This window comes from Lepisma saccharinum, chromosome 1 (assembly GCF_977018435.1).
Source record: "Lepisma saccharinum chromosome 1, izLepSacc3.1, whole genome shotgun sequence".
NCBI classification, from domain to species: domain Eukaryota; kingdom Metazoa; phylum Arthropoda; class Insecta; order Zygentoma; family Lepismatidae; genus Lepisma; species Lepisma saccharinum.
In genome coordinates this window covers 50,554,221-50,566,972 of record NC_139229.1, presented here as the reverse complement: position 1 = coordinate 50,566,972, position 12,752 = coordinate 50,554,221, and the positions used below count along the sequence as shown (strand labels likewise).

The 12,752-nt window shown below is 34.0% G+C and overlaps 1 pseudogene; it reads left to right on the top strand.

Annotated features, from left to right (window-relative positions):
• The first annotated feature begins 849 nt into the window (after positions 1–849).
• On the top strand, positions 850–3,681 carry LOC145980391 (cytochrome c oxidase subunit 2 pseudogene; annotated as a pseudogene).
• The last annotated feature ends 9,071 nt before the right edge of the window (positions 3,682–12,752 follow it).

Sequence of the window (12,752 nt, the reverse complement as noted above, 5' to 3'; positions counted from 1 at the left end):
ATGAATTTTTATAACTGAAAGAATTAAACTTTCCCCAATGGTATCAAACCCCATAGTGCATCATACACCAAAATATAATAAAAAGGTAAGCTAATTAAGCTAGAGGGCTCATACCCCACATATGAAGGTTCATAATTAATCCTTCCCTTTTTAATGCTCACAACCCCCAAAAAAATAATATTCCTATTGACCCTCACAATAGGAACCCTCCTTTCTATTTCTTCCACCTCATGATATGGAGCCTGGATAGGCTTAGAAATTAATTTAATATCTTTTATTCCATTAATTTCCACACCAAATAATCAACGAAATACAGAAGCATCACTTAAATACTTTCTAATCCAAGCATTAGCATCATCAATAATTTTGGCCGCAGCATTAATTATAATTAATGCTGTAAATTTCAACATACAAACCCAACTTCTAATTATAGCTTTATTAATAAAAATAGGAGCTGCTCCATTTCACATTTGAATACCAGAAGTTATAGAAGGAATGACATGAATTAACTGTTTAGTAATAACAACTATTCAAAAAATTGCTCCATCAACATTACTTAGATATGTAATTGACAATTTAAGTATAATTCTAATTTTAACAATTAGAACATCAGCAATTATTGGGGCAATTGGAGGATTAAATCAAACCTCATTACGAAAAATTATAGCCTTTTCATCAATTAACCACATATCATGGATTATCCTAAGAATAGCATCAGAAGATAACACCTGATTAACATACTTACTACTATACATCCTTATAACCACCTCTACCATTATGTTATTTTCAATAAACAAAACATATTATATCCATCAATTGTTTATATTGAAACTCCCCCCCATTAAAAAGATGTCTTTATTTATATCAATATTATCTCTTGGTGGGCTACCACCCCTACTAGGGTTTTTACCAAAATGACTAGTTATTATTCAAACAACCAACCTTAAACAATTAATTATAATTATAATTCTAATTAGTATATCACTATTAACCCTATACTATTACTTACGAACCTCACTTACATCAATTTTAATAAATTATAAAACTAATATATGAAATATTACTAACAACAAACCGTTAAATTTAAAAGAACAAGTATTATCAGTAATTACAATTTTTCTTGCAGTATGTGGACTACCTATAATTCAACCAATTTATATATCTTTATAAAATCTTTATAAGGTCTTAAGTTAATTTTAAACTAATGACCTTCAAAGTCATAAATAAAGGGCATTCTTTTAGGCCTTAATACATATATGTATCACCCTGAAATTGCAGTTCAAAATTATTATTCTTAACTATAAAGCCAAAATTTAATGAGAGAGCTTAAAACTCATAAATAAATTTACAGTTTATCACCTATAAAACTTCAGTCATCTCATTCTTGCAACGATGATTATTTTCTACTAACCATAAAGATATTGGTACAATATATTTAATTTTCGGAGTATGATCAGGAATAGTTGGAACATCATTAAGAATTTTAATCCGTATAGAATTAGGCCAACCAGGAAGTTTAATTGGAGATGATCAAATCTACAATGTAATTGTAACTGCACACGCATTTATTATAATTTTTTTCATAGTAATACCCATTATAATTGGGGGATTTGGAAACTGATTAGTACCTTTAATAATTGGAGCCCCAGACATAGCCTTCCCACGATTAAATAATATAAGATTTTGATTATTACCCCCATCATTAACTCTACTATTATCAGGAAGAATTGTAGAAAGTGGTGCAGGAACTGGTTGAACAGTGTATCCTCCTCTATCTGCAGGAATTGCACATGCTGGAGCCTCTGTTGATTTATCAATTTTTTCATTACACTTAGCAGGAGTATCCTCTATTCTAGGGGCAGTAAACTTTATTACAACAGTAATTAATATACGAACTATAGGAATATCCATAGAACGAGTACCATTATTTGTATGATCAGTAGTAATTACTGCAGTTCTACTGTTGTTATCACTACCAGTTCTAGCAGGAGCAATTACCATATTATTAACAGATCGAAACTTAAATACCTCATTTTTTGACCCTTCTGGTGGTGGAGACCCAATCTTGTATCAACATTTATTCTGATTTTTTGGACACCCCGAAGTATATATTCTAATTCTACCAGGATTTGGAATAATTTCACATATTGTAACTCAAGAAAGAGGTAAAAAAGAAACATTTGGAGTTCTAGGAATAATTTATGCAATAATAGCAATTGGATTCCTAGGATTTATTGTATGGGCACATCATATATTTACTGTAGGAATAGACGTTGATACACGAGCATATTTTACTGCAGCTACAATAATCATTGCCGTACCAACAGGAATTAAGGTATTTAGATGAATTGCAACATTACATGGGACACAAATTAATTACTCCCCCTCAATATTATGAGCATTGGGATTTATTTTCTTATTTACGATAGGAGGATTAACAGGAGTAGTATTAGCAAATTCATCACTAGATATTGTGCTACATGATACATACTATGTTGTAGCACATTTTCACTATGTATTGTCTATAGGAGCAGTATTTGCTATCATAGCAGGACTAGTACATTGATTCCCACTATTTACAGGAGTAATAATAAATCCAGATTGATTAAAAATTCAATTCATCTCAATATTTATTGGAGTCAACCTAACATTCTTTCCACAACATTTTCTAGGGTTAAGAGGAATACCGCGACGATATTCGGACTATCCAGATGCATATGTAATATGAAATATTGTTTCAAGATTAGGATCAATCTTATCATTTACAGCAGTAATTGTTATAATTTTTATTACCTGAGAAGGTTTAACAAGCGCCCGACCAACATTATTTAATCTACAACAAGCATCATCAATCGAGTGATATCAAATGTCACCTCCTTCTGAACATACATATTCAGAACTTCCAATACTCCTTACTAACAACTAATATTTAAGGTGGCAGAGAAGTGCATTGAATTTAAGCTTCAAATATAAGGGATATCCCTTACTTAAAAGTGGCAACCTGAAATCAAATAGGACTACAAGATAGATCCTCCCCATTAATAGAACAAATAATATTTTTCCATGACCACACAATATTAATTTTAATTATAATTACAGTATTAGTAGGATATTTAATAGCATCATTATTTAATAACAAATTAACAAATCGAATACTTTTAGAAGGACAAACATTAGAAACAATATGAACAATTATGCCAGCAATTACCCTAATTTTTATTGCCCTACCCTCTTTACGTTTATTATATTTATTAGATGAAATTAATCAACCCTCATTAACACTTAAAACTATTGGGCATCAATGATATTGAAGTTATGAATATTCAGATTTTATAAAGGCAGAATTTGATTCATATATATCCCCAACAAATGAAATATCTTTAGACTCGTTTCGATTATTAGACGTAGATAATCGAACAGTATTACCAATTAATATAGATATTCGAGTATTAACTACATCTGCAGATGTGCTACATTCATGGGCCATACCATCTATAGGAATTAAGATAGATGCCACTCCAGGGCGACTTAACCAAGCAGGGGTAAACATTAGTCGAATTGGTCTCTTTTTTGGACAGTGTTCAGAAATTTGTGGGTCTAATCATAGATTTATACCAATTATTGTTGAAACTACAACTCACAAATCTTTTATTAGTTGATTAATAAAAATTATACAAGAATCATTAGATGACTGAAAAGTAAGTAATGGTCTCTTAAACCACAAAATAGTAACATAACAACTACTTCTAATGAAAAGAGTTAGTTAATATATAATAACATAGGAATGTCAAACCTAAATTATCCTCGTAGATACTTTTTTATCCCACAAATATATCCATTAAACTGAATTATTTTATTCACAATATTTATATTAATTTATTTTTTATTTTTAATTGTCAACTATTATAATTATAATAAATTATTAAATAATAATAATTCTAAGATAGAAATTAAACCAAAAATTAAATACTGAAAATGATAACAAGATTATTCTCATCATTTGACCCAACATCATCAGTTATAAATATATCACTAAATTGAATAAGAACATTCTTGGGATTATTAATAATTCCAGCCCCATTTTGATTAATACAATCACGAACCTCTATATTATATAATATAATAATAGTAAAATTACATGAAGAATTTAAAACATTTTTAGGAATAATTAGTCACCAAGGAAGAACTCTAATATTTATTAGTATATTTTCAATAATTCTATTTAATAATTCAATAGGATTATTACCCTATGTATTTACTAGATCAAGCCACTTAATCTTTACCCTAACCCTAGCCCTACCAATATGACTATCATTTATATTATTCGGGTGAATTAATAATACAAAACATATATTAGCACACCTAGTGCCGGAAGGTGTACCAGCACTATTAATACCAATTATAGTAGGGATTGAAATGATTAGAAACCTAATTCGTCCAATAACTCTATCAGTACGATTAGCAGCCAATATAATAGTTGGCCATTTAATAATATCAATAATTGGAAATGCAGGAACAATATTAGAAGTTATTGGGATTTCAATACTAATTTTAGCACAAGTTATATTAATTATTATAGAAACAGCCGTAGCATTTATTCAATCTTACGTATTTGCCTTATTAATTGCCATTTATTCTAGAGAATCAAAATAACTAATGTCAGCAAATCAAAATCACCCATATCACTTAGTAGATCAAAGTCCATGACCAGCAACAGGAGCCCTTAGAGCAATAATACTAACAACAGGGATAATTAGATGATTTCATCAACAAAATATAACACTATTATTAATAGGGGTAACAACAATACTCCTTACAATAATTCAATGATGACGAGATATTTCACGAGAAGGAACGTATCAAGGATTACATACAAATCAAGTTATAATAGGACTACGATGGGGTATAATTTTATTTATTATTTCAGAGGTACTATTTTTCGTATCATTTTTTTGAGCATTTTTCCATAGAAGTTTGTCTCCAACAATTGAACTAGGAATAATATGACCCCCAAAAGGGATTACTCCATTTAATCCAATACAAGTACCTTTATTGAATACAGCAATTCTCCTAGCCTCAGGAGTAACAGTAACGTGAGCTCATCATAGACTATTAGAAAAAAATCATTCACACACAATGCAAGCACTTATATTAACACTAATATTAGGAGTATATTTTACTATTCTTCAAGCATATGAATACTATGAGTCCCCGTTTACTATTGCCGATGCAGTATATGGATCAACATTCTTTATAGCAACAGGATTTCACGGACTACATGTTATTATTGGATCAACATTCCTAGGAGTATGTTTAGCCCGACACATCTCATGTCACTTTTCACCAACACATCACTTCGGGTTTGAGGCAGCAGCATGATATTGACACTTCGTAGATGTAGTATGATTATTCCTTTATATTTCAATTTATTGATGAGGTAGATAATTTACTTAGTATACTTAAAGTACATTTAACTTCCAATTAAAAAGGTTATAATAAAATAAAGTAAATAATTAATATAATTATAAGTACTTCATTATTAATTATAATAATTACATCAATTGTAATAATATTATCCACACTACTATCAAAAAAAATAATTACAGACCGAGAAAAAAGATCACCATTTGAGTGTGGATTTGATCCAAAATCCTCAGCACGAATTCCATTCTCTATAAAATTTTTTCTAATTGCAGTAATTTTTCTAATCTTTGATGTAGAAATTGTATTACTATTACCAATAACAGTTATTATTACCAATTCAAAATTAATATATTGACTATGTGTTAGACTCCTATTTCTATTAATTTTACTTTTAGGTTTATATCATGAATGAACCCAGGGATCATTAGAATGAGCATGCTAGAGTAATAGTTAATAATAACATTTGAGTTGCATTCAAAAGGTATTGAATTATTCAATTTACTTTACTAAGCAAGAAGCAAGAGCAATCAGTTTCGACCTGAATAAATTGGTATATATTACCCTTGCTTACTTGACTGAAGCCAAAGAAAGGCGGCATATTAATGTTAATAATAAAATTAGGGTTATCTCCTCAGTTAAGGGGTATATTATTAAGTGGGGGCTGCTAACTTCCATCCTTAGTGGTGAAATTCCATTAATACTCTTCATATATTTCTTTAGTATAAATTTACATTATCTTTTCATGATAAAGCTGAACTTTAAATAAGTTCAAGAAATGTCTACAGAATTATTTTATTCTTCCTAATAACTTCAATATTATGCTTTATTATAAGCTATATAAACATACATAAAGTATTAATAAAATTACTATTAAAAATGAAAATATAAAATAAATATTAAAATAATTAGAATGTATTAGTTGTATATTCAAATTTCTCACAACGTTGCAACGTTTTGAAAGTCGTTGATTTTGTTTCTGTATTTTCCGTCGTTGGGTTTCCTCGTCACGTCGATCGTCGCGAATCCGAAATCGTCCCTGTTCCAGCAAGAAGAACAGCGTTCCGAAAATTGATTGATCAACAGGCCGTTGAGTTTAGATAACATGGAAGGTAGAAATTCATGATCTGCCTTGCGGTGTACAGTCTCCATTGTTTGCTTTCGGAAACCAAAAAGATTCATTGTCCTTGCTAGTTCTTTATTGTGTATGTGATAATTTGAGACAGTCAAAGTTTTTTTATTTTAGTTATAGTTATTTAAGTTTATTTTTTTTCATTTGCATTGCCTACAATTTTTACTATTTTCTAAACGATAGTGTCCCCAAGGCAACGTGTGGATTCCACAAGACAAAATACATCTTTTATCGTCGTGCGGATCTAATGCTACTTTCCTAACTTTGTTTGTTGTAATCACGTGGTCTACACTTTGGATTCTTTGTTCTATACTTAGTATTGTCGATTGTGAGTAAAGGCAATCGATGTAATCGTGGAAGGTGAGTTTGTTCTCCACCGTATTCTTGCCCACACCTTTTGCTTTCTTCGTGACGCTACTCTCTGTTCTCATGGCATACATCTTCGAACGCAAACCCGCGAACTCGACAATAACATCGCCATTACATTCATCTTTCAGTTTACCTAGGACTTTTTTGTTACGAGATGGAATTCCAAATCTGTTGGGTTGAGGATACGTAGAAGTATCGAAATACTCAAGCATGGAAGGATTTTTTATGTCTTCGTAGAGGTTAGGTGTTTGTATTCTGTAAATGAAGCTGTCGGTGTCCGTGTACAAAAGTGACATCTTATCATTGTAGAAGGGTTTCATCACGTCGTAATGAAATTCGAACATGTAAAGTTTCGACAAGTCGAGAACCGTTGCGCCAACGTAAATTGGTTTTCTGAATTTCATCAATTTTATATCTAGATTGAAAAGTGCCAAATTCTCGTTGTAAATTTTTCTCGACTTGAATCTAGGATCGGCTATCCACTTCCGACATTTATTCTTATCGGAAATTAATTTCACGTCTACGTGCTTTCTAACATTCTCCATGGTCTTTCCGTACACCGCATTGTTCATTAATTTAAAGAAGTCCTTGTCTAAATCGGAAGTGGCAGCTGTTCTATGTTGTGTGTTAGTTTCTATGTAAGGTCTTAACCACGTGGAATGTTTAAACTTTAGTATTCTTCTAACATTTACTATCTCAACACCCTTCCCAATCAAAAACCGGAGATTCTTGTAGTGGACGACGTATCTCTGTTTAGGGTCCAATGTTAACAAAAGCTTGTCTTGAACCGAGTCGGGTGGGCATTTGATTTCGGGAGTCGGAGGCAAATCCGAAAACGTGTCGTGCAGGTGGTCGGAGAATTGGAGATCTACCTCTGCGAAGAAACCACACTCGCTATCGTCGAAATGAATAATATCTATCGAAGTGGGATCTAACCATTCAAATCCCCCGTAAGGAAGTTTCTGAACCATGGCATGTCCGTAGAGATTATTAACGTCGGCGTAGAAGATGTAATTCGATGCTCGATTTGAATCGTAATCTTCTTTCATGTGTACGTTATTAGCTTTTGCATGTCTCTGTACGCATTGCACCATTCCACCTCGTATCCCTCTTTCGATAAATAGCAACATGTCAACGTCCAATATCAGTTCCAGCTTGACCTTTGTCTGGAATAACATTGCCGACCACGCTAATCCCGGTAGACTGTAGAAATACGCTGGATCTAATTTATAAATATTCGTTGCCGTTTTCCTGAACGCTTGAAAAACATCCGCGAGTATCGTCACGTCTAATTTTAAGTAGGCATCGTGGTAGTCTCCGAGTGTCCTACATTCTAATTTCTCCCACATGAGTTGCGCGTGTTGGTATTCTTCGTCCGTGATTCCTTTCTCTCTGAGTCTGCTGTAAAATTCTCTTGGAAGTGGAAGAGCGTCGTCGTTAAATTTAGAACCATCACTAACGTATTCGTAAGGATAAATCCCTTTACGTCTAACGAGTTCTATGTCTACGTTGGGAAAACTAGCTCTAGTTATTTTGAATTGATCGTCGGTGAGTTTGTTCGCTAAAGCATCCAGGCTGGCAGAGAGAAATCTGTACGAATCCAGGAAGCGCATCTCGATTGTATTTTTCGTTCCCGGAATCGACACTTGCTTGCTGAGACTAATGTAGCGTTCTTCATTCTCGGCCAAGACACCTATACGTTTCGGATCGTAGCCAAGATGTCTCACCAGGTGGTGAAAATCATATCCGCTTCCTTTGTGAAAGAATATGGGGATGAATTTAGGTTTCTGGATTTTAAGATTGCACGTGTTGCAAATTCCACCTATGTAGTTTCCGCTGAAATGATCGTGGTGGAATATTTTTTTGTTCTCATCAGTGAAACTTTGATCACATACCGGACACACCTCAGTGGAATTGTAATTTTGAAGTTCATTTTCAGTTAAAGGTGTCATCGGTTTTGATGTAAGCAGTACGCTACCAATTACCTCAACCTCCTCCACCATTTTTTCCAGGAAGTGTTCGATTACATTTGGCCCGCGGTATATATATGCTTCATTTATTTTATCACGTCGCACAACAACATAGCCGAAACTATTAGGTTGATGAAGCTGGTACGGCGTTGTGGAGGAAATTTCAGGATCCGGTTCGCAGTAGGAGAGTGGTTTCAGGAAAGACTCGAAATCTGCGACGATGATTGCGGGATGTTCTAACAATGCCTTGTGCATTTTGAATTCTTCGACTTTGTTCGTTTCGGGCATCAACATCCTAGCCGGTCTGTTGTCACCGCAATAAATTTTATGTTCGGCAAGTTTCTCGATAGCAATTTGACGTCCGGTGTAATTTTGATGATCACGTCGGTCACGATCGTCGAATGTGGTTAGGCATCTCGGGCAAACTTCGATGTTGTTTGCATGCTTGGTAGTTTGACTTCTGACCAAACGTGATAGTGAACGAATTAGCATGTAATGATAGACATCCTCGTTGGAAATGAGAAGGAGATTTATTACACAAGCATCGTCATCGTCGATATCGCTTATCCTGACTGGATGCACGAGATATTTATCTGACGTGAAGGAATATACATTAATAGCGATGCGTTTTCCTGCACGATTTTCGAACTTTGTTATATCCGACAATGTCACCGGGTATTCAATGTCAGACATTACACTTTCAAACTCGGACTCGTATTGTTTGTAATTAGAAACCCGTTCTGGATTATTTGACCAATAAACAGGATGCAGTGCAGCCAATATACACCAGAGAAAACACTTGTTATCGTTGTTCTGTATATTTAACACAGCCCTCTTGTGTTGAATGTTCGGTGGAAGAGGAACATAGCTGGATGCACGAAGAGGCGAGAATCGGTTCACGTAAACAGTTAACGTGTGAGGACTTCCACACAGAGACCATCCCGACCCTTTAGCCTCGAAATCGTCATGTTTCTTAACCAGCTCGTTGGAAACTTTATAATAGAAGTTGTCCAAATTTTCGACGTCAGCAAAATAAAGAGTCTGGTTTTTTGTACGATGATAAAAAATACTCGTTGTGCCATCAACTTTCTCGTATTCGGAAAACAGAACAACATATACTTTTATAGAGTTGTTTTCAAGTTTATCTTTCAAAATATTTAGTACAGATGTTTTCGTTTCGTCCAAGAAACTAAGGATGTCACGGCCTGCTTCTGACTTAATTGAAAAATCCTGGAGTTGGTCGTTGAATGCAGATCTAATTGGTTTGGGTTCATCGGATAATTTAATTTGCTTGGAAGTGGAAGCTTCCGTATCTGCATTATCGATTTTCCTTTTCGATGCTTGTCCGGTCGATGGTTTGCAAATTTTGAGATGTTTACTTAAATTTGTAATGCTAATCATTTTTCCGCATCGAGCACAAGGCTTAGAAGGTAACGAACGATTAATTCTCGAAGCTGTTTCGCTACATCTTGCCCTGTGTACTGATAAATTGTTCCTTGAGATTAGCTTCCCACAAGTAACACATTCAGTTTTATCATTTTTACGATTGAAACTGGTGGTGGATGCCATTGCTTTTTCGAAAATCACAGAAATCAAAAAGTCTAGTATATAGCGATACAATTTTCAGGTATGTTATTTATATAGAATTTCTTGAGGTGAAATAGAAAATGCACGATCACGTCAAAATTCAATCTGGTCGAAATTACTATGAAAAACCACGTGAAACACCTTTAAACTTGAAATAATAGATGGTATGTAGCTTCAAAGAAAATTAAATACCTATTATTTTAACAAAAACAAGAAGCGCTGCGACAGGACGTCCGTACTCATTACGTCATAACTTGTTGCAATATGTTGTGTAATAGTTTACTCCCTTATAGTTAATACAACGAAGGGCATTAGATATGAGTCATCACAATATTACGTAATAACTTGTTGCAAAAACGTTGTGCAATAGTATACCCTTATAAGTAATACAATTAAGGGGTACTTAATATGAGTCATCACAATATTAGTTACATGGTTCTAGTTAGGATGATGATTTTTTTTGGTTTGTTGGATAGGGGTTGAAGAAGAATATTTGTTGTAGTGACCACAGTATTGTTTTTTTTTTTTTTTTTTTGGTTTTTTTTTGTGTTTTCTGTTCTCTTACGAGAATTAATATAGGTTGTCATAGAACCCTCAAATTCATGACTTAGCAAAAAAAAATCTGTTTGCGGATTCATCACAATACGGAAGTAATAAGAGGCACGCGCGCGCGTGTGTATATGGCACATCGTTCCCGAAAGAGAGGTTTACAAAGGTCACGATATACAAACATTTGACCGGGGCTTGGAAAATTGCGATAAGGTGCATTCATCCTTCAAGGATGAGAGACTGTATTATTTACTCATCACGTTGTGTCAGCGCAACGAATAAAAGCGCTGAACATAGAGTGAAAATAAGAGTTTTTGAGGTTTGGTGAACCTCAATTAATAAAAATTAGTTTTTGAGGTTTTGGTGAGCTCCAAATAATCAAAGTGAGTTTTTGATGTTTTGGTGCTGTTTTCTACGCTGTGAAACATCGTCAGCGCAATAAATAAGGCGCGGAACGTGGAGAGAAAGTGAGTTTTTGAGGTTTGGCGAGCCTCACCGAGCCCCACCGAGCCCCATTTTCGGTTGCAGAACCGGGCTTATTGCACTACTAGTTATCTTGGAAACGGTGAGACTTAGGAAAAATCTGTTTGCGGATTCGTCATGTACGCCTATATGTAAGTAAAATATGAATAGAACCTATGCTCGGAAATCCAAAATGGCGACCGGAAGTGGGGTTATCTTTGAAACGGTAAGACTTAGAAAAAATCTGTTTGCGGATTCGTCACGTACGCCTATATGTAAGTAAAATATGAATAGAACCTATGTTCGGAAATCCAAAATGGCGACCGGAAGTGGGGTTATCTTGGAAACTGTAAGACTTAGGAAAAATCTGTTTGCAGATTCATCAGGTACACCTATACGTGAGAAAAAGTATGAATAGAACCTATGTTCAGAAATCCAAAATAGCAACCGGAAGTGGGGTTATCTTGGAAACAGTAAGACTTAGGAAAAATCTGTTTGGGGATTCATCATATACACCTATACGTAAGAAAAAATATGAATAAAACCAATAGTGTTCGGAAGTCATGCAGGTTTGGATGTGACGACGCAGTTCAATAACATAGGTTAGACCAAGAAAAAAACCTTGGTGATTTTATTTCGAGTAAAATGTTGGCAACACTGCAAGAAAATAAGGCTTATGTCTTACAAGAGCAAACTATTAAGTCGAGCCTCACCGAGCCTCACTTCGAGCCTCACTTTCGGTTGCAGCTCTGTCTTTATGGTTCTACTCTAAAATAGGTCAAAGCACGTAGAGGCTCTCGTGTAGTTTAGCACGAAAAAAAAATAAATAGGTTAAGTTATATCACGTAAGATCGTGGCAAGTACGAGTGGGAAAAAAAAAAATAGGAAATTTTACAAAAACATCGCTAAACGCTAAAACATCGACAAAAATTTGTCAAAATATGTCAAAAACTGATTTTCAATTGATAAAAAAAAAGCTACAAATGCATACCTACCAAGTACGAGTGGAAAAAAAATGAGATGCAGTGAAAATTGCACTGAAAAATCGTCAAACGCTAAAACATCGACAAAAAATTGTCAAAATATGTCAAAAAATGATATTCAATTGATAAAAAAAGAGAATACCTACTAAGTACGACTTTGAAACAACCCAATTATACTACTGTAATTTTCAAGTATCGGTGTCGGTGACAATCGGCATCGGTATCGGTTCAAAGTGATATCGGCTCAACCCTAGTACTAATAATACCGCCTACACTCTG